The 23,542-nt window shown below is 45.4% G+C and overlaps 1 protein-coding gene across 3 annotated transcripts in view; it reads left to right on the forward strand.

The window, feature by feature from the left end:
* Nucleotides 1–6,056: 6,056 nt before the first annotated feature.
* The window catches only part of PROM1 (prominin 1), a 115,256-nt gene continuing 97,770 nt past the window's right edge, over nucleotides 6,057–23,542 (forward strand). The window contains exon 1 of one of the 3 annotated variants that reach the window (XM_007167338.2): nucleotides 6,057–6,075. The gene's annotated coding sequence lies outside the window, so the exon portion shown is untranslated. Of the gene's footprint in view, nucleotides 6,076–6,811; nucleotides 6,883–11,128; nucleotides 11,149–23,542 lie in introns of those variants that run through there. The other 2 variants (XM_007167335.2, XM_007167337.3) reach the window with 2 other exon arrangements.

Here is a 23,542-nt window from a genome sequence, read left to right on the forward strand (position 1 = left end):
AGGACAGGAGGCCAGCCCCCTCCAGGCTACCCCCCGCTCCCTCCCCACCATGCTGGGGCAGCTGAGCAGAGATGAGCTTCAGGAAGCCAGGCCAGGTGGGAATTCCTGCCCCAAGCAGCTCAGGGCAGGGGCGAACGGAGTCCAGGGGCACCGGTCAAGCTGTGAGGAATCCTCCCATAGGAGAATCTGTGGCCTCTGAATGACACTGAGAGCACAATGCTCTTGTTACCAAGCAAGGGCTCATGTGTACAAGGCACCAAGAGCCAAGCTCTGACAGCTCTGACAGTGTTTACAGCAAAGTAAGGGTTTATTTGCAGGGCACCAAGCAAGAAGAACAGGCAACTTGTGCTCAAAAGACCCCAACTTCCTGATGGCTTCCAGGCAAGGTTTTAAAGACAGTGTTAGGGGATAGGATGTCCTAGGATGCCTGACCAGCTCGTGGACCTTCTTCTGACTGGTGAGTGGTGAGGTAACAGGGTGGTGTTTCAGGAATCCCAATCATCAACCTTCTGGTTCCCACCAGCCTGGGGTCTACGTGCTTACGGTCAGCATGTAGTCACCATCCTCCCCCTGGGTGGGGGTCTTAGTTTTTATAGAACAACTGAAAGATATGCACCAGATTGTCCTCTGTATCTTCAGGAGGAGCTAGGAGTCTGGTGACTCTGAGGCAGGAGATAGGTGGGCTCCAGGTTAGGCATTTACAACTGGCCTTCTGTTTACATTTCGTAGGGCAGGAAAAAGTGGGCTTCAGGCCAGACACTTACAACTAGTCTCCTGTTTGCATTTCCTGAGACAAGAGTTAGATGGGCTCCAGGTTAGACATTTAAAATCAACCTCCTGTTTACTCTCTGAAATGGAAGCTATGACAGGGACTGGGTAATTAGCCAAGCTTTGTCTCTTGTGGAGGCCTTAAGACAACAGTCATGGCAGGAACAAAGAGGGGCAAAACCTTGTTTGAGTAAAGGATCAAGGGATCTCTGCTTCCCCCCTCCTTGGGGCAAGGGAGACACTACCCATGTGCAGAAAGGCTCTTTGGGGGTCAAAATCAGGGGACAACTCCAGGCCATAATGAGTCTTGCTTCCCCCAGAATCCTTTGCGTCAAGATCCGTCTTGGCTAAGAGATGCGTAAGCACCTAAGGGGAGGGTCCTGAGACAAATTAGCCAGGGAGCACAAAGCAAGATGTTTGGCCAGAAGGAAGACAAAGACCCGGAAAACTGCCCCCTTATAAAGGATTTAAACTCCCCAAAGTTGAGACTATCTCTGAGTTCGCCCGAGCATCTTTCCGCATGTACTCTGCTTTACCAATAATTTTTTTACTTTTTTCTTTTTTTTTAAAGTTTTACTTGATTTTATTTATTTATTTATTTATTTATTTATTTATTTTTGGCTGTGTTGGGTCTTCGGTTCGTGCGAGGGCTTTCTCCAGTTGCGGCAAGCGGGGGCCACTCTTCATCGCGGTGCGGGGACCGCTCTTCATCGCGGTGCGCGGGCCTTTCTCTATCGCGGCCCCTCCCGTCGCGGGGCACAGGCTCCAGACGCGCAGGCTCAGCAATTGTGGCTCACGGGCCCAGATGCTCCGCGGCATGTGGGATCTTCCCAGACCAGGGCTCGAACCCGTGTCCCCTGCATTAGCAGGCAGATTCTCAACCACTGCGCCGCCAGGGAAGCCCCTTTACTTTTTTCTTTACCTTCTGCCTCCTAGCCTGAATTCTTTCCTGACAAGGCAGGCAAGAACTGGGGGTTTAGGCCCTAGCCGCTGGCTTCTGTGGTCTAGCAGTTAGAACTCCCCGTCCGGGAACTAAATTCTTTCTTCCAACTACTGCTCTCTGCCGCTTGCTGCAAGCTGCCACTTACTGCTGCGTGTGTCTGAAATCAACTCTATTGTTCTAATCGTTAACTGCTTGAGTCTGCTCTTTGGAACTTCGGGAAGACCTAGGGGATTCAAGCCTTTTTTCTACAAACAAGAGACCAGGAGATTAGCTCGGTACTTTGTGTCCACCTAGAGGGGTGGGATAGGGAGGGTGGGAGGGAGGGAGACTCAAGAGGGAAGAGATATGGGGATATATGCATATGTACAGCTGATTCACTAACACACCATTGTAAAGCAATTATACTCCAATAAAGGAGTTTAAAAAAAAAAAGAGTGAGACGGGGGCATGGAGGACCTTTCATAGAGAAGGGCCTCACAGGGTCCTGCTTGGTTTCAATCCCCACTTTTCTTTGACACTCCTCCATCCTGAGGGGAACTAGGGCAGGACAAGAAAGGCAATGAAGTTTTGAATAGAGAGGTTAATAACAAACTCAGTAAGGGAACTTGGTTTTAGGGGGACTCGATTTCACTCTGATATGATTAAGCTGGGGCTACAAGCCCTTGGGGTGCTGGGCAGGGTCTCCTACAGCGACCCTGGTGTCAATCACGCGGGAAGAGGAGGATGCTGGGACGGGAAGTCATGTGGAAGGCAGACCTTAAACTGGTGAGGAGTTGGCCGCCTGCTTCTCTGTGGGCCCCCCCGTGGGGACCAGGACCCCAGGAGTAGGGAGCAGTGGCTGGGAAGAGGCTGAGCCAGGCAGGGGACAGCTGTGGGTGGCCTTGAGGGTTCTGAGAGCAGCCGTGGCGGTGGTAGTTGTCAGTTATTCTAGTTACATCCCTTTGGTGTTCCCTAAGCCCCCTGTAAAATCTTGCTAAACTATCCAGCCTGGTCTCAGCTGGGCTGGAACAAATCGATGGAAGGGTCTGTGTTCAGGGTTAGGTCAGAGAGGGTAAAGGGCCGGCAGGGGTGTGATGACACCAGGGGAGTCCCAGAGTCAAGCCTGCCATGGCCCTCCCCACTGGGGAATCCCACTCCCTGCCGCCAGCCTGGAGAATCAAGGTGAGAATTTGTTGAGGACACTGGTGGGGGGAGGCACAGCCACCCATGTGACCAATTCCCTTTTCTACGCGTTTCCTTTCCAAAGACTAGTGTCCAGAATTACGTGCCCTGGGTGGCATGGGGGCCAGGGGTTCCTGTAAGGGCAGAGGGAGACAATATGGAGTCAAGAGAATCTGCCCTGGAAAAGCCAAGTTCAAAATCCAGGGGGACCAAGCTCAGAAGGTCAGAGCATGATTGGGGGGTGCGTTACAGAGTTTAGGGTCTAGAAACCTTCATCTGCATCTTCAAATCTCTGACCTCGTTTCCAAGCCCTGCACCGGGGCCACCTAGGCTCCTTGCTCTGCCCTGAGCACGTGAAGCGACCCTATCCATATCAGGGCCTTTGCACCTGCCGTGCTTCTCCCTGGAACCCTCTTCCCACAGTTATTCACTTAACTTGGATCTCTGCTCAAGTAGCACCTCCGAGAGACATCTCTGACGACCCTGTGGAAAATAGCTCATGTCTATCCCGTACACTTTCTTGTACTTCACAGCACTGTGCCCTAAAAATTTATTCTATAGGACACTTATTTGTTTATCTGATTATCATCTGTTTGCCCTGGTAGAATGGAACCCCATGAAGGCAGGAATGGTGTTTTGCTCACTGTTGCCTCCCAAGGGTCTCGGACAGGGCCTGGCACATAGTAGATACTCGATGAGTATTTGTTGAGTAAATAATTAAAGGTGATAGATGTCTACTGACCTTCCACTAGAGTTCCAAGACTTGCCTTTCTGGAGATCAGCCTGCCTTAAAGGGGCAGGCACTGACAGAGGCAATGTGGACGAGCCACAGGTACTTCTACCTATTTGGCGACTCTGTTTCCCATCTTTCTCTCTCTGGCACTTGGTCATCTCCCCTGAGGAGACACAGTCCTCCTCAGCGCTCCTCGACCACACCACACACACTTACTCTGTCTTGCCTTCCTTCATGCTTTTGCCTCTTACACTGTTCTTTCTCCATTCTCTGTTTTCCAAATCTTTCTTCTCTTTCAGGTCAGAACTATTCATCCTTTGAGAGCTAGGTTGAGGCTCTTAAACCTTTTCATAAAAACCTTTTTGTACCAGTCAAAACTAATATTCCTTTCCCTTGGAACACTGATCACGTTCTTCAGACTTCAGTTAAAGCAGTTTTCCCAATCTGGTATAATTAGGACATAAGAGGAGGTCTGTCCTCCTTAGAAGATGATGAGCGGGGTTTCCCCGCTGGTGCAGTGGTTAAGAATCCGCCTGCCAATGCAGGGAACATGGGTTCGAGCCCTGGTCCGGGAAGATCCCACATGCCGCGGAGCAACTAAGCCCGTGCGCCACAACTCCTGAGCCTGCACTCTAGAGCCTGTAAGCCACAACTATTGAAGCCCGCACTCCTAGAGCCTGTGCTCCACAGCAAGAGAAGCCACCGTAATGAGAAGCCTGCGCACCACAACGAAGAGTAGCCCTCACTCGTCACAACTAGAGAAAGCCCGTGCACAGCAACATAGACCCAATGCAGCCAAAAATAAATAAATTAAAAAAAAAAAAAAGAAGATGATGAGCTTCTTAAAAATCTTGAATGGAGGGTTGGTATCCCCAGGACTTTGCGTATAATAAGTGCTCAATTAATGTTTGCTTAATTGAATAAAATTGACATTCTTCTCTGAGAATTACCTGGGGAAAAGGAAATGAATTTAAATGTGCTCTGTGTGTTCCACACTGTGCTAATAATGCCATATTATACTTTAGTTCCCAAAACCTTATTTCCAAAAAACTGCAGTCTTAACAGCATATACATCTTCTGGCATGTATATTACCATCCCTGTTTTATAAATAAGGATCAGAGAAGTTGTGTGAGCTGCCTAGGGTTACACAGCTACGAAGAAGCAGAACAAGGGTTTAAAGTCAGACTTACATATTTAAAGACAAAATGGCTTATATTTAGCTTAATGGCTTATATTCAAATTATTTTTGTCCCTGTAAATTCAGAATGAAATTCTAGAAGATGACATAGCTAGATATAAACAGGGATGGATTTGTAAACCTGATTCTAACACACCAAATGGGGTTAAAAAAAAAAAAAGTGTCCTTTTTCCACAAGAATGAGAATAACTTTCTGCTGTCTTCTGTGTGTGTGAGGAGTTTCTCTGAACTACATAGACATCTGCCCCAGATGAATCAAAACAACTGGCTACAATGAGGGCCCATAAACGGGTGATGCCTAACTAACATTTTTCCGGAGGCCAGAACAATTAGCATAGCTTTACCCAGGGCTTTAGAGATATTTATAGCAACAATAACAGCTGATTGCAAGTATTTGTGTGCCAATTAAATTTATTCTAGGAAATCTTATAATTATCAGGTTCAGTAGCTATCACATTGGACTCATCAGCTGAAGCCACAGTTTAAAATTTTATTTTTAAAACCTCCATTGAAGCTAAGAATAGAAAAATAAGAGGGTTGCCCTGAAGTGGTATCTCAGGGCAAACTCAGCTCCCTGAATTTTGTTCAGTCCCTGAAGAAATAAAACTTTACAACAGTGTAAGTGAAATAAAAAACTATTCATAAAAAAGCATCTTTCCAAATAATGCACTCTGCCGTTTATAGAACTTATCAGAACATGAAAATTGTCCTTTAAAGCATTTCTGTGAAATCCTTAAACTAAATACTTCCAGAGTGAAAACTAATGCATTCTTAAACCTCATGCTTTTTTTCTAGAAAAGTTGGTTACCAAAATGTATTCCTTACAAACTCGAACAATAGAAAAACCTTCAAACCTAAAAAAATATAAAAAGAGGGGTTGGATGGAGATACTTTTATACAATGCTAGTGATTTTTTTTTTCCTTCAAAGAAAGTTTTCTTCTTTTAATGATGCTTTCAAGAAAAGGCTTTTAAAATAGAAAATCTGGAAAATACAGAAAAAAATGTAAAAGAATAGAAAAGAGAAAGACTTTTGTCCCACTGCTCCCAGAAACGATTGTAGCTAACATGTTGATCTCCTTTTGCTTTGTTTCTTCTAAGCTTGGTTTTTATTGTTTCCGTGTTTGTTGTTATTTATCTGCCCGTGGTTTTGTCCTGAGCAGCGCTGGTGACCTGGCAGATGGAGGTCTCGGAGCCCCAGGAGACTGAGCTGCCATCCACGGTGTGATCACAGATGAGTTATTCCTCTTCCCCAGGCCGGACGTTTGCACAGGTCGGTTCTGAGAATCAAAAAATCAAGCACCCTCTGTCCACAGACTGACACCATCTTGCACACAGGCTCACAGCCCAAGTCCAAACCCCTCAGCCAATCAGAAGCCTCAGGTTCAACACCCCTGATCTAGGTGATTTTAAAGACCTCCCCCCTCTTGGGGGACTTCCCTGGTGGTCCAGTGGGTAAGACTCAGCACTTCCAATGCAGGGGGCCTGGGTTCGATCCCTGGTCAGAGAACTAGATCCCGCATGTGTGCCACAACGAAGTCCGTGCGCCACAATGAAGATCCCGTGTGCTGCAAGACCCCGCTTTTTGTTTAAATCCCTGTGAGTTCTGAGTAAGAGGCAGGAGGAGAGAGCCTTTCCAGAACATTGCCTGGGCCTCCCTGTTGCAGACTGCTTGCCATCTCCACGACCCTTGCAGGTGGATTGTAGGAAGGGACAGGGGCAGTCAGCAGGCTTTCTGCACGTGATCCCAGGTCACTGCTGGAGAAAATCAGATGAAAACCATCTGTTTGTGTCGGGGTCAGGAGAAAAGAAGCCATCAGTCAAAGCTTAAGGAAGGGTTTTGTTTTTTCTGTCCCTGCAAAAGGGTCCAGATTCATTACATGCCCTGGCATGCATTTTATGCCGCCCAGGTTGATGGCCACACCCAGGCCCTGACCACACAGGGTCCAGGGGCAGCAGGACGATGACTAGAGTTGCCAACCTCCAAACAGCCTCGGCCACAGTGTGTGGCAACCGTGACACATCCCATCTCCTCCGGGGACACAGCCAAGCCAGCAGCGGGGCAGTGCGAAACCTGCAGGTCAGTCAGGGACAGAGTCAGGGGCTGGCAGGCGGGGCAGAGGGCCCAGTGGGGCAATTGGGGGCTCAGGGGTAAATGGTGCCCTGGGAAGGACTTCTAACGGGAGTCTGGAAGATGGGGGATTGGGGTAGAAAGAAACAGGGAAGTACTTCCTAAGTACTTACTGAACCCAATGCTACTTATACAATATTTCTATGATTTGAGCTTCTCAAACATGTGAGATAGGTATTGTTCTGATATCATGGGCTGGCGCTCTGCACCAGACCCTGGGGAGACAGCAGCAAGCAGACACCAAATCCTTGCTCCCTGGGAGTTCACCTTCTACTGGGGGGAGCAGACAGGAAAGAACTAGACAAATAAATATACGAGATGACAGGTGAATGTGCTCCAAAGAAAAACTGAGCTACCTCAAGGGACAGCGAGGGGTGCCGTCGGGAGGGGCTGAGTGGCGTCTGGGTCTGAGACCCCAGGCGGAGGACGCAGCCGCGGCACAACTTGCGGGGAAGTGTGCTGGGGGCCTGGGGGCCACAGGGAGGCCCGGGAAGGGCGTGGCATATTGTTACAGGCCACGCTGGGCACTTTGGACGCTGTTCTGAGATGGGGGCCATCAGGGGCTTTTAAGCAAAGGAGGGACAGGATCTGGCTTCCGGTGTGAAAACATCGCTCCCTAGGTGGAGAATTAGACCACAGGTGGGAAAGAGAAAAGTAGAGGCGCCTCAAAACCCCTCGTTTACAGATGAAGATTCGGAGGCTCAGGAACGTGATTTCTACATCCGACGGCACCATGACCACCCCTCATCTTTGAGGGACTTCCTTCCGCCTTTAGAATAGAGCGCATGCGCGGATGAGACCACGTGTGATCTGCCTCCCCCTCCCATCCCCGTTTCCACGGCTACCCCGTCGCCTCCTGGATTTCTTTCTGGACTCAGGAGGCCCGCGTTCAGGTACTTATCTGGTCTCTGCGCATTTGTCCTGATACCTGCAGGACTCTCGTCCAACCTGCTCACCTGGCCGAGTCCTAGTCAGCCTTTGCATCCTGAACCGCCTTTTCTCAGGGAAGCCACTCCCGTCCCCTGCAGACCGGGCCAGGTGTGCTGGGTACCTCTGTGGGGTCCCCCTCCGCTTTGGTGGCATTCTTCACCTTTAGTGGTACCTGCTCTTTGGTAGTCTCCCCTCCAGGCTCTGCAACACCCATAGGCAGGCTGGCTTCTCACCTTCCACCATCAGCACCTCAGCCAGGCACATGATCTGGCGTGTCATACGGACCCTTGCTCATGAATACTTTGTGAGTTGAGTAGAACACTTGCCCAAGATCACACAGCTAATAAATAGGAAGATCAGGATTCAAACTTCTGATTCCAACTTCCATGTAGCCTCAGGATGTGGACTCAAGTCTTGGTTTAGCCCAGGCCCTGGGCGCTTCGTAAGAATATTTATTCCTGGCCTCATTCTGATCTGCAGAATCACAACTCCAAGACTGACTTGGGATACTGCTTCTGTTGGTTTGTTAGTTTAATCAAGAGCCCCATGTTCTTATCACCAAATATATTTTGGAAACACATTCCAACGGGACTCTTTCCCAGAGGAGGTTCCTAAAAGAAAAAAGTCAAGGAGGAGGTGAGAACATGATTCCAGGGACTATTTCAACGGTAACAACAGTTCCTTCTCAAATGTCTTCTCTCTTTTATAAAAGGAAACTGCAACTGAAGCCCGATGTTTGTTTATGTGAATTATTTTGGGGACCTAATGGAAGGTTCCTGAATTTCCATTGAGAGTGAAATTTTCTGGACAACTCTAAATAGCACTGCCCGACAAGCTTTGACCAAGTTTGAATTAAGGAACACTCAAAAGAAGCACAAGCAAAGGCAGGGGAAAGTCTCAAAGGCCCTGAAGGGGAGACAGAAGACCAGAGAGGTTACCCAACCTATCTGAAGGCGCACAGTGGACAGGTGGTAGAGATGGAACCAGACCTAGGTCCCTGTACCCCTGGCTGTTATTTTTTCTTCTGAACCACGAGAGTGTGCCAGGGCAGTGTGGGTTCTGCACAGAAACAGTGATGCTTGCACTTCAGAGGAAAGGTGCTCTGTAAACATCACATTGGTGACGACCCACTTGAAGAATAGTGCATGGCACACAGTAGGTGCTCAATAGATAGTGGTTAACTGATTGACCAACCCCAGCCTCCTTATCACCTGAGAACTGGATGCTTCATACTATTTCATTCTCTGCCTTGTTGAAGTAAGTTTGTGGAATCAAGTTCCCACTAGCCAAATGAAAATATGTTTGATGATTTAAAAAAAATAATCAATGCAGAATCAAGGGAGGCAGACTGATTCTCACTCTGCCATTTCCTTACCTCTCAGAACCTCAGTTTCCTCATCTGAAAAATGGGGATGATGCCTCCCTCATTGTGTTGTCAGTGAGGATTAGATGAGATACTGCATAGTACCTGGCACAGAGTCAGTCAGCATTGGTTAAATTAAAAAGAACAAACGAATGACAGGGAGGAAGTGGTTTGTTCTGCCTTAAATTTAGAATTTGTCCTCCCTCCTCCCAGCCTCTTGCTCTATCTATCAAATGTGTAGCAACTATAGCCAGACCTTCCCTGAATGAAGAGTCTGTGGTTAGAGAGAGAGAGTCCAAATACACTATACTAATAAAGGCAGATATGAATGACAAAAAAGCCCCCACAGGACCCACCATCTTTCATTGGATGTGATATATTGGCATTTTATTAGTTTTGAGGAAGTTTGGCTACAAGTAACAGAACAGAAAAAAAACAAAAAAACAAAAAACTGTAGCTTAAACCTCATAGAAATTTGTTTGTCACTCATGATAACACTGGTGGAAGGAAGGCAGTGTGAGCTGGAGTGATGCTGCACTTTTCCTTTTATGTTGCTCTGCTGTGCATGGCTTCTCTTCTCAAGGTCAACTCATGGCCCAAGATGGCTGCTGGAGCTCCAACCATCAATCCAAATTCTGGGCAGCAGGTAGGAGGAAGAGATGAAGAAGGAGGCACCCTCTCCCTCTGTGATGGTTCATTTTATGTGTCACCTTGACTGGCCACAGGTGCCCAGTTTAAACATTGTTTCTGGGTGTGTTTGTGAGGGGGCTTCCTGATAAAATTAGCACTTAAATGAGTGAACTTAGTAGATTATCCTCCCCAGTGTGGTTTGGGCATTGTCCAATCTGTTGAGGGTTTGAACAGAACAAAAGCTTGAGTAAGAAGGGATTTCCCTCTTTTTTTCCCCTGTTTGACCTGGGACATTTCATTTCATCTTCTCTTGTCTGTGGACTGAGGTTTACATTATCAGCTTCCCTGGTTCTAAGGCCTTCAGACTCAGACTGAAGTATACCACCGACTTCCCTGGGGCTCCAGCTTGCTGTTGGGAGATTGAGGAACTCCTCAGCCTCCAAAATCACGTGAGCCAATTCTTAGTAATAAATCTCCATATATATCTCCCATTCTGTTTCTCTGGAGAACCCTCATTAATACGCCCTCTAAGGACATTTCCGAGAACTGCATACACCGCTCTGGCTTTATTCTGCATAACCAGAATTTAGTGATAGCTCCAAGGAAGGCTGGGAAATGTAATCTTTACTGGAGGAGGCTATGGGTACTGCTTATTCATGATCTCAATGAGTGAAAGAAGGGGTGAGTGGACATTGGTGGGCAAGGAGCAGTCCTGGCCACATCCTTATTGTTTGTGTGCTGCTTGACTACTAGTCAAGTTCAGGGCTTTTCCTAGGCCAATTTTAAGTGTTGAGTTGAGGTAGAGGATAGATGCTTTTTTCTTAAATGAACATCTTATTTAGTAACCTAACATATGTAACTGACACCTGGGTGTTTGCTCCCCTTGAAATGGGGCTGGGACTTAAGACTCCTGTCCTGAGCAAACTCTAGGGCTCCCTGCCTCAGAGTTACGAAACCACACTCAGAATGGAAGCCCTTTGAGAAAAGGCTTCCGGTAGTGGGGGAGTAAATGGGCTTTTATCAAGTATTATCTTTGTAAGATACACATCGCTGTTGTGCCTTTTGTTCTGCAAAGCTTAATGCCCACACCTTTCCACCCCCCACGGTGCCTCTCTTTCCGTGATGCAGGGGCCTGGTCTGGGCTTTCTCCAGTATTCTCTTTTCCCCTATCGTGCGATTGAAGGAAAGATCCCTGAGCTGAGGATCCGGAACCTTTGGTACTCATCTTCCAGTGATCCTCTAACTACAGTCTACTGAATCCTGCGGCTTCTCCTGCCAGCATCAAGGACTACGTGAGCAGGGAGTTTCTGGAAAGAAGGGAGGGGGCAGATCTGAGTGGCGGTGTGAGAAAAGGGGGGTGGTAAGGAAGCTCTGCAGGCCTCATGCTGGGTGATGTTCTCCTCAGCTTCCTCGTCCCTTGGGAGACTGGCTGCAGTCACCACGCAGGGCATTTAGGAGGCAGATATAGTGGAGGGGTGTACCTGGAAAGCCACGGCGTGTGAAGGCAGGCCTTAAGGGGCAAGAAGATCCAGGTTTATTTGGGTCTTATTGGGTTTTAGTGGGGGAATCCCTCAGACCGGCTCTCAGTGATGGGTGGGCTAGAGTTTGAGAACCATTGGGCCAGGCGCCCTCTGGGGATTCTTTTAGCCTTCCAAATTATGGCCCAGATCTGGGGATGAGGCCATACACCCCAGATCTGTGCAGCACCTGTGGAGCTCCACGTTTTAAGGGCCCTGTAGCAATTTGGAGATGGTGGTGATAAGGATGTTGGGTCCTGTGATGGGCTGTGTCTGCAGGGGCAGGAGACAGGCTTCCTCAGGTGGTTTTGTGGCCATGGGTGTCAGAGCAGCAGCTGAAGGCCATGTTGGGCTCTGAGTGGTGGATGAAGGCAGAGAACAGACACCTTTGGGGACTCCCCAAAATACCTCATTGGTACTTTAAAAGGCATCTACTTTTCTACTTAGGTAAGGGGGTGGGGCAGGGCATGGAGACTTCTAATTGGGACAGAAATGTAAATGAGATTTTATTTATTTATTTATTTATTTTATTTATTTGGTTGGGCCAGGTCTTAGTTGCGGCAGGCGGGCTCCTTAGTTGTGGCTGGCGGGCTCCTTAGTTGTGGCTTGCCAGCTCCTTAGTTGTGGCATGTGAACTCTTAGTTGTGGCATGCATGTGGGATCTAGTTCCCTGACCAGGGATTGAACCTGGGCCCCCTGCATTGGGAGCATGGAGTCTTATCCACTGCACCACCAGGGAAGTCCCCAAGACTTTATTTTGTCGATCTAGGGTGTTGAGGCCAGCAGACATTTGCTGCATATAATAATTAGACTTCTTGCCAGCAATTGGGTGGAGAGAGGCAACACAAAGAGAAGTTAATCTAATGGATATTCCAAAGGCCAGAGCTCTTCAAAATAGAGGAAAAAGCCAGACTCCTGAATAGGACACCAAGGCCCTTGTGAACCAGCCCCTGAGCACCCACACTGGGTAGTGTCTTGTCAGGCTCCTCTCTCCCACACCACACAGCTTCCTCCTCCCCAGCCCTCCTTCTGGAATAATCTACCTAAAACTAATGTCATACCATTACTCCTCTACTTTATAACCATTGATGGTTCCTCCATTGCCTTCAGATGGTCCAAACCCCTTAGCATGGTTGGTGTATGAGCCCCTTCACAGCCTGACCCCTTCCAACCTCCTGCTCTAGATTCACTTTTCATTATTCATTTTCTCCAAATTGGGTTCCACACACTTTGCAATCCAACCCTACAATATCACTGACTGAATCTGAATGTTGTCAAACCCAAGTTCAGTTCTGGAAGCACAGTGAGGCCAAACAAACTGAAACGTCAGAGTTTGGAGCAGAAAAAAGGTTTATTGCAAGGGCCAAGTAAGAAGAATGGATGGCTCATGCTCAAAAAGCCTGAACTCCCTGATGGGTTTTGGGGAAGAGTTTTTATAAGCAGAATTTGAAGGGAGGGTTGCAGGTTATGTGACCTTCCTCTGATTGGTTGATGTTGAGGTTACGGGGTGGTGTTCCAGGAATATCAATCATCAGCTTTCTGATTCCAACCAGAAGGGGTCCACGTGCTTGTGCTCAGCCTGAAGGTACCAACCTCCACCTGTGTGGGGGCCTTAGTTCCTGTGGCAGAACTCAGAAATGTGTATCAGATTGTTCTGTATATCCCTTGAGGAGGAACCAGGACCCTGCCCCATCACTGCACCATTGTTTCTTTCTTTTTTTGTTCTTTTTTTATAATTTATTTATTTTATTTATTTTTGGCTGTGTTGGGTCTTCGTCGCTGTGTGTGGGCTTTCTCTAGTTGCGGCGAGCGGGGGCTACTCTCCGCTGCAGTGCGCGAGCTTCTCATTGCGGTGGCTTCTCTTGCAGTGGAGCACAGGCTCTAGGTGCGTGGGCTTCAGTAGTTGTGGCACACAGGCTCAGTAGTTGTGGCTCATGGGCTCTAGAGCACAGGCTCAGTAGCTGTGGTGCATGGGCTGAGTTGCTCCGCGGCATGTGGGATCTTCCCGGACCAGGGCTTGAAACCATGTCTCCTGCGTTGGCAGGCGGATTCTCAACCACTGTGCCACCAGGGAAGCCCTGCACCATTGTCTCTTGACTGCTCCTCCTTTGTTTCTGCTTTCCCTCACTCCAGTAATTAGTAACTGTGTGAATCTGCCCTTTGGAGTTCAGGGAAGGCCTAGGAGGCTGAAGCCTTTTTCCTACAAACAAGAAATGGGGGGACATGGAAAGGCTTTTTTCCCCAGCAGGGCCCCATAGGATCCTGCTCAGTTTCAGAAAGACACCTAGGAATGCTGACTGCTTTGCTCAGAATGTCCTCCTCCTTCTCCACCTGGTGAACTTCTCACTCCAGAGAAGTAGCTTGAGCACCAGGGCCCCTGGGAAGCCTTCCCTGATCCAGCTGGGGCTGAGCGGAGCTTTGATTCCTCTCTTTATGCCCACACTTACCTTGTCCTCGCTCTCTGTTGGTGCACCTAGAATTCAGAGTGTCCTTTGTTTGTTTCCCCCACTAGATGGTGACAATCTTGAGGGCTGGGCTTGGTGTTCGTCATCTCTGCAGGCTTAGAGCTTAGTATAGCTGCATGCAGAGCCACGCCCCAAAGAACTTGTTTAGTAAACAAAGGGAAATGCGTGGATAAGCTCTGGTCTTGGCCAGTGTTGCATGGAGTCATACAGGGCCAGCACAAAATGTAAGGGGCGCCTAAAAGCTCATTAATTAAGATACGTAATTTCTTTAAATTGAAGTATAGTTGATTTATAATGATTCAGGTGTACAGCAAAGTGATTCAGTTTATATGTATATATATACACACACACATAACACGCACACACACGTATATAAAAATTCTTTTTCAAATTCTTTTCCACTGTGGTTTGTCACAAGATATTGAATACAGCTCCCTGTGCTATACAGTAGGTCCTTGTTGGTTATCTATTTTATATATAGTAGTATGTATCTGTTAATCCCAAATTTCCAATTTATCCCTCCCCCTCCCCCTTTGGTAACCATAAGTTTGTCTTCTATGTCTGTGAGTCTATTTCTGTTTTGTAAATAAGTTCATTTGTGTCATGTTTTTTTAGATTCCACATATAAGTGATAGCATATGATATTTGTCTTTCTCTGTCTGACTTACTTCACTTAGTATGATAATCTCTAGGTTCACCCATGTTGCTGCAAATGGCATGTAAAGATACATAATATTTTAATGCAATTTAAAAAAAATCCATATTGATGCCCCAAACTCTGTGATGAACAAATCTCAAAATGCTAAATAAAGACAGGATCCCATCCGGCCCTTGCATAACTCCTATCACTCATCTTCCTAAGTCCCGTCCCCAGGTACTTTGCTCAGGAAGACGACTCCAGCAGTACCTGCTGAGAGGCTGAGTTAGCCCTGCCACCGAGAGACTGGAGAGGAGACCATGGATTAGAAAGTGAAGTGAAGGTGAGGGAGGGGGGTGAAGGTGGTATGTATTTTTAATTAATTAATTAATTAATTTTTATTTTTGGCTGCGTTGGGTCTTCGTTGCTGCACGCGGGCTTTCTCTAGTTGTGGCGAGCGGGGCCACTCTTTGTTGCAGTGTGCGGGCTTCTCATTGCGGCGGCTTCTCTTGTTGTGGAGCACAGGCTCTAGGCGCATGGGCTTCAGTAGCTGTGGCACATGGGCTTAGTTGCTCCGCGGCATGTGGGAGCTTCCCGGACTAGGGATCAAACCCGTGTCCCCTGCATTGGCAGGCGGATTCTTAACCACTGCACCACCAGGGAAGTCCCAAAGGTGGTGCATTGATTAATCAGGCATCAGCAGAAAGCAACTCTGGCTAATCTTAGGAAAGGAACGTACTGGAAGGGTGTTGGATGGCTCCTGGCCTTGTCAGGAGGCTGGTGAACAGAATCAGATGCAAAGGCAGTGGACACAGCCTGGTTAGGACACGGTTTCTGGCAGCTGGCATCACAGTCTTTGCAGCAGCACACACTCCAGAGTCAAAGTCACAGGCAGGAGTGGCCAACTGGTCGGGCCTGGGTAAGGCCATGCCTTGGGTGCATGACAGGTGAATGGGAAGATAACCCTCCGGCATTTATGTGTGGAAAATTTTATTCAAGCCAAACTGAGGATTATAACCCGGGAGACAGTCAGTCTGTCAGAGAGCTCTGAGAACTACTCCAAAAAGGTAAGGGGGGAGGCCAGCCAGTATATATGTGATTTTGGTGAAGGGGGTACCTGCAATCAAGCACACATCTCAGTAGAAGGTTGCTGCTAGTCCTGAGGGATAAACATCTTAATTAGTGGTTTCAGTGCTTTTCTAAGTATGGGAAGATGCAGAAATCCAGGCTCCTAAAAAATTTCTCCTGAAAATATCTAACTACCCGAAGGCCTGTTCTGCCAGTTTTCCCAGAGCACAGAGCATGTCATCCTGATCTTCTCCCTGAATTCCTTCCAGGGTGTAGTGTAGGTCAGCCGCTGCAGCGCCTAATGACTTGATTCTTACGGACTGGATGGTGGGCAACATTCTTTATTTTACAATCCCTTCCTTTTCGGTCTTAATTTCAACCAAGGTTTGGGAGGCATTTCGTGATCAATTTGTCCCACGGCGCTAGGAATGCTCATCCCCAGGTCAGGCAAGGATTGCGTTGATAGGCCACTCACCGTGCTATTACTGGACTAGGCCCTGTTAACTGTAAGCAAAAGCCTCTGGACTGCCTGTCTCATTGGTCTGTTATGGTCCAGGAAATGGTTCCCTCCTGTTGCTTCTTCCCATATCTAGAGTTACACTAACTATTACAATCATCGATCTTTTTTTTTAATTTTTGGCCTGCACCACATGGCACGTGGTATCTGAGTTCCCAGACCAGGGATTGAACCTGCACCTCCTGCGTTGGAAGCACGAATCTTTTTCTTTTTCTTTTTTCTTTTTTTTTTTTAGGATGAGAGAACATATTTTATTTAACAATTTGTTGGCTGGATTCTTAACTTTCAAATATTTGACATGTGGTCTATGGACTTCCATGTACTCTTGCCCTGAGCCCCCCACACGTTAATGGGGAGCCTGGACCCTGGGAACATTGCTTAACCTTTTGGTACTAGGTTCCCCATTTGTAAAGCACAAATAATATCAGAACCAACCTCATAGAGTTATTATAAGGGCCAATGAGTTGGCACATGGAAACTAGCATTCTGCCCAATGCATGGTGAACATTCAGTAAAATGTTAGCTGTTGTTATTTTTCTATCATCCAGGCCTAGGGTTCTACCCTCCATGCTCTGCAGATTTTCTGGTCCCCCACTGTCATGGGAAAGTGTGGAATCTTAACCACTGGACCGCCAGGGAAGTCCCACAATCACTGATCTCACAGAACTATACGTTTGATCAATCATTTCAAGTCACCTAATCATCATTAATTTTATCTGAGGCTCAGTCACACATTTGGTAATGCAAGAAACAATAATCTTGTAAAACGAGCAGAATACAAGTAGTATAGCTGGTAATATTGGTAAGGGCATAAGTAAGTATTTAAGCTATGAACTTCCATTAGGTGCAGTCCAGTGTCTCCCCAGGTCAACTGACCAGTCTGTTCAGCACCAGTCTTTAAGGGAAATTCTGCATTGGCATTGTACATAAAGTTCACCGAAGATCTCTGCATGTACAAGGTGAGGGTGGGTCATCATGACCTTTTACAGGATTGAGAAAGGAATGTTATCTTCTAAGGAGTTACATGGCTGGCGCCAGTAGGAGAAAAATTGATCTTTACCTCTGGGGAGGTCTGGTTAACACCCAGTGCAGGTGCGCAATGCATACCAGTGGGGACGGAGGAGACCAAAGGGCAGAGAAGAAGTTTTATGTTTAAATTTTTCTTATTTTGCCTTAAAATGTGAATTTTAATCTCATCACTGCTTTCATTTGTCTTCTTATGAGCTCATAGCTCCCCCCCATTCCCCTTGTTTTCCTCTGAGATTTATTGAAGCCCTATTACATACCGGGCCCTTTCTCATTAGCCCATGGGAAATTTCATGAATTGTCCTATTCTTTTTTCTGAATGCTTCTATGCTCACAGTTATAAGTAAGATGTCGAGTTTCTCCAAGTGGTAGGCTAATCTCAGAGCAAGCACACAGCAGGGGAGGTTTGTGAAGGTCACAGCGGAGGAATCCAAGCAGGTAGCTGCATTCTCAAAACAACTCACTTTGCAATTCTTCCAGGGCAGGCTGTGACTGGGGCGATGGGAAGTCACTGAGGGCTGACTCCCCAGGGCCGGGGAGGTGATGTGAATGGATTAAGCGGCTTGGGTGCACAGTATGCTTCAGTTCATGACCGTCACGCTTAGCACTTGCCAAAACTGATACCAGGGACTCCCTCTTTAATATAGCTGATAAATTCTGCCCAAACTCAGTCATTTCTCCTGTGACTTAAAAAAAAAAATCAAACTCTAGATTTTGAAAATACTTGTTTGTCACAATTCGGGGGAAGGGGGCAGGGCGCTACTTCTGTCTGGTGGGTAGAAGTCAGGGATGCTTGAACATCCTACAATGCACAGGACAGACCCACAACAAAGGGTTATCCAGCCCCAAATGTCAAGAGCACTGAGGTTAAAAAACCCTGATCTAGAACAATATTCTCACTTCGTTTGTAATTTTTCTTCCCTCCATAATGAAGCATGGGCTTCCGTAGTTGAGGCACGCAGACTCAGTAGTTGTGGCACATGGGCTTAGTTGCTCTGTGGAATGTGGGATCTTCCCGGACCAGGGATCGAACCCATGTCCCTTGCATTGGCAGGTGGATTCTTAACCGCTGTGCCACCAGGGAAGTCCTGGTGTTCTACAGTTTTAACTTCTACCTTTACAGAGTTGTGATATAGCCTAGTCAATATAAATACTATCAAATACACACCTCTGTAAGATCCAATAATTCCCAGAAGGTCCTTTAGATCATGCCCCTCACTCCACTGAAAAGATGCCCAGTCATCTCCTTTGCCCATTTCCAAGTTTTGGACAATTTCTTTTGCAGAGCAGAAGTCAGAATATATCCAGCTTCTTCAACCTCTCTGGCTTGGAGCCTTACAAATCCTTAGGACATATTATGTAAATATTTATGGGATGAATATTTAGCTTGTGGACCCAATAGCCCTACACCCTAATTTATGAAATTGGAAATAAATATGGGGGGTAGGGGTGAAAGGGAGTTTGACAGAGAAATAGTAAGAGCAGAAATAATAGCTGCCATTCAACATACCTACAGGTATGTTACATATATCATCTCATTTAATCTTTGCAAAACCTGTGGTTTGTAGGTGAGGAAACTGAAGATCAGAGATGTCAAGTACTTACTGAAGGGTGTACAGTGAACACGCTTATTGATTTGTTGGCTTGTGTGTCTCATGGTCTCCTTTATGAGGGGATTGGCTCTGGGAGGCCAAGGGTGTCCTTTGTTATTCTCTGCCCTATCTCTTTGCTCAGTCTGGCCCACAGAAGGTGGTCAATCACCATTTGTCAAATGCATGTGTAAGTGAAAGAATGAAGGAGAAAAATGAATGAATGAGTGAGTGAATGGAGTAACAGAGCTAGGGCTCATTCCCAGTTCAGTTCAAGCTCTACCTCCCAGGTTTTCCACACTATACCACAAAACCTAGTTCCACCTTTCACTCTCTGGCACGAGTAGGTGGTTGGGACTATAATTTAACACCTTAATTGCTCTGGCAAAAGTGAATATTGTTTTAATTAGCAGAAATTTTAGTGGATTTAAAATAAATATTTTAAATATTGATTTAAAATAAATATCTGATGATAGCTTAGGTAGCACATCAAATATGAAGCAAAAGAGAATTTTGCAGAGAATGCTTTTTAAGAAAGTCTTACAATGAGGGTAAATAAGAGGAAAAGATAGTGTTTGATAAAATATTTTTTTTTTCATAAGTTTCATTTGAAACAGTTACCAGAAGACAGATTCAGCACACAAAATATAAAACTTCCCCACACCTGCCCCTGTTACAGTGTGACTGACTTTTCATAAGTATGTTCTGGGTCAGGGTAACTAGAATCTCTAGCTCCTGACGAGTAGCAGTGTTACTGAACTCAGATTCAGCTGCTTGTTGCTCAAGAATCCAAAACTGAGAGACAAGTGTTAGGTGAAAGGAAAGATAGCTTTACTGAGGAAGCTGGCAATCCTGGGGAGAAGGTGGACTCATGTCCCAAAGAACCAACTCCCAACTCCCCAGGTTTTGCTTGGAGATTATATAGGGAAAAGAGGAAGGGGCTACATGCTAGGGAGGGGGTAATCTTCTATTTTCAGAGATGATTGTCTTGATTACATGGTTCCAAATAGCCATCAGTTCTCTCTTGTGGTTGGAACATTATCTGAGCCATAAATCTCTGGTTAGCTGGGAGGACTCCTCAGGGTCATGCTCGGTTTCAGGTGCTGAGTAAATGTTACTGAATGAATGAATGTATGAATGATTAACAGATGTTTAATAAGTGCTTTCAGATGATGCAGAAGATAAATGCAAATTAATAGTTCTTTAGAGGAAAGTAATAATAGTAAGTATTCCCAGAGGGGTAAAACACTGCATGCATAGATGTAAGTTTTGTGTTGTATAAATAAAAGTTCCTGGGTGAATCTCTTTTGGGATATAATAAAAACTGAAAACTATAGAATCAGAAATTGTGGAATTTTTCTGTCTACCTCCTCTGCAATTTAGCTGGAAAGAACCCTGCTTTCCTCAAGAAAATAAGAGCAAGTATCCTAACACTTTATAATTCTCTGACCTTCTGCTGCTCTCATTTTTTCCATACTGTTACTAAAGACAGATTATGAAGCCCCATCTGAGTTAGTGCATGTTAAAAATGATGTCAGGGGGAAAGCCACAGATGAAAGCCAGCCCTAGAGATGAGGCATTTATTTGAAACAGTTACCGAAAGACAGATACAGCACATAAAATATAAAACTACCCAATACCTGCCTCATTAAATTGCGACTGAGTTTTCCAAGTTCTCCCCAGGTTTGGAATCCAGGCTCTGAGGTACTGTCCTTGGCCTGGCCCCTTCTCTCTCTTTCCTCCTCTTGGTCCAAACTAGGTTGAAGTTTTTTTCCTCTGAATTACTATGCAGTGGGCTTGATGGATGAGTTACAAATCTTAGCTGAATGTTCTCAAAGTACAGGAAGAATGTATTCTTGGCTTTTGGTTATTAAACACCAGCAATGCTATTTTTTGGCATCTAAGCCCAGAGGCAAGTGGAAAAAAGCAAGATTAACAGGAAATCATGAGGTAAAACATTTATAGGAGAACCTTGGCTTGCATGAAGTCATTCCCTTCAAAACTAGTGGAATTTCTATTTAGAACAATTTCTCTTTCCCTCTCACTGGCTCTCTGTCTCTCTCTCCTTTACCCTCTCTCCCTGGCTGTCTCTTACACAAATTTCAGTCTTAAGAAGACAAGGCAGTGGATGTTGAGATTGCATAAACCCGTTTTTCTAAAGCATCATATGATGCAATGTTTGTTGGTCATACAAATACATTATTTTGGGAGAACATAGTTATTTATAGAAATTTTCAGGTTAATTAGAATAATATACTCAGTAACCTATTTTGTTTTAGTCTTAGTGACTCAGAGAAAAATATTCAAAGTTCTTCATAAGGAACATCTTGTCAAAGATCAAGGATTGTTGAATGACCAAGTGTTGTGTACTCTGACAATAACTGATTTCAATCAACACTTCATTTCTAATGTTACATAACCCTGATCACTTTTCTTTAAACTTAAGTTTGTTATTGTAGTCCTGTTGTAATTTTCCCTTTATTATGGTTCACTATTTAACCCAGCACTGTCCAATAGCCCTGTCTGTGATGATGGAAATGTCCTGTCTGCACTGTCCAAGATGGTAGCCTTTAGCCTTATGTGGTCATTGACCATGGCTATTGACCAGTGAGGAATGTGAAGCCCAGGGGGGTTACATGACTTACCAGGGAACACACTGGCTGTTCGTGACTGAACCTGAATGAATCTTCTGGATCCTTCTAGGATGCCCTGCTGCCTCCTGTTTAGATTTCATTTGGGCAGGCAAAGTGAGAAGCAATTTCAGAAAGGGGGACAATTTTTGCATCTAATGACTCAGTGTGTGTATGGGAATAACATCACCCCCTCTGGCATTGCGTATAACATATGACATAGAAATTCAGTTGCACTAAATCAAAACCACAATGAGGTATCACCTCACACTGGTCAGAATGGCCATCCGCAAAAAGTCTACAAATAATAAATGCTGGAGAGGTTGTGGAGAAAAGGGAACCTTCCTACACTGTTGGTGGGAATGTAAATTGGTGCAGCCACTATGGAGAACAGTACAGAAGTTCCTTGAAAAACTAAAAATAAAGCTGCCATATGATCCACTCCTGGGTACATATCTGGAAAAAATACGAAAACTCTAATTCGAAAAGATATATGCACCCCAATGTTCATAGCAGCACTATTTACAATAGCCAAGACATGGAAACAACCCAAGTGCCCATCAACAGATGACTGGCTTAAGAAGATGTTTTATATATATATATATATATATATATATATATATATATACACACACACACACACACTGGAATATTACTCAGCCATAAAAAAACAATGGAATATTGCCATTTGCAGCAACACGGATGGACCTAGAGAGTATTATGCTTAGAGAAATAACTCAGAGAAAGACAAATACTACATGATATCACTTACATGTGGAATCTAAAAAATAATACAAATGAATCATATACAAAACAGAAAGAGACTCACAGACATAGAAAACAAACTTATGGTTACCGAAGAGGAGAGGGTGGGGAGTGACAAATTAGGAGTATGGGATTAACAGTTACAAACTATGATACATAAAAGAGATAAGCAGCAAGGATAGCACAGGGAATTATATTGAATTTCTTGTAACAACCTATAATGGAATATAATCTGCAAAAAAAAAAAATTGAATTACTGTGTTGTACATCTATAACTAACACAATATTGTAAATCAACTATACCTCAATTTTAAAAAAAGAGAAAAGAATTCAGTTGTGCTGAATAGTGGGACTGTAGGATTAGAACTCCAAGCCAAGTTGAACAGAATAAATCATTAGTTCCTGTTACAGTCTGCCTAAGGATGCTCAGAACACATCTTAATATTGTGTTCTATGTTTACTATTTATTCATTCATTTATTAAACACCTATGATGGCCCAGGTAGAGTAGGTGTTGGGGGTATGAAATGGATAAAAACAGCTGAAGCATTCAGTGCCTGCAGGAAGACTGATGGCCAACCATTTCAATCCACACTACATTATCTGTCGGGAGAGTACAGGCCCCAGAGGGTTTTATGTTATCTTTGGGGCACTGGTATGTTAGGATAATCATGGGCTCTGGAGGCCACATCTGGGTTCAGATTCAGTGCGTCACTTACTAGCTCTGTGACCTTGGGCAAATTACTGAAACTCTTTTAGCGTTATCTTTAAGATGGAGATAATACTATGCTGCTGTTGTTGCTAAGATTACATGAAATAATGCACATAAAGCACTTGGCATACTGCCTCATTTGTAGTGAGCACTCATTAAGTTTTAGCTATCACCACTATTATTGTTATTATTATTATCATCATCATCATCATTATTATTAGGAGTAAAAATGAGCTTCGTGAGGCATAATTATTTTTACTTTGCAGACAAGGAAACAGGCTCAGTGAGATTAAGCAGCCAAAGTCACAGTGATGAAAAGGGACAGGGCCTAAATTTGAGGCAGGGCAGAGCTGGCTGCCCTCAGGAGGGAAGAACTCACCTTTGGTCCCCACGCAGAGAGGGCTGCCCTTGAGCAGAAGTGCTGGGGCCTCTGGAGGTGTTCAAGCAGAGGCCCTGACCAGTTTCAGAGGGAGAAACAGCAGGCCTGATTAGATGTCTCAGGGCACCACCTAACTTTGCGTGCCTATAGTGCAGTTTTCAGAAGTTTCCTGAACTAGCATTTATCCAGGAAAGATGCACATTCAAGATCAGTTTAAACTTTAAATCAAACAAAAATAATGCTCTTTCGAGCACCTGTTTTATGCTAGATTCTGGGGTAAGTGAAAGAGCTGTTGAGTTAACTTTCCTGGCCATCATTCAATTGTCAGTCTGTCCATCCTTCCATGCATCCATCAATCCATCCATATCACAAACATTAAACA

Source organism: Balaenoptera acutorostrata, chromosome 5 (assembly GCF_949987535.1).
Source record: "Balaenoptera acutorostrata chromosome 5, mBalAcu1.1, whole genome shotgun sequence".
In the NCBI taxonomy this organism is placed as follows: Eukaryota; Metazoa; Chordata; class Mammalia; order Artiodactyla; family Balaenopteridae; genus Balaenoptera; species Balaenoptera acutorostrata.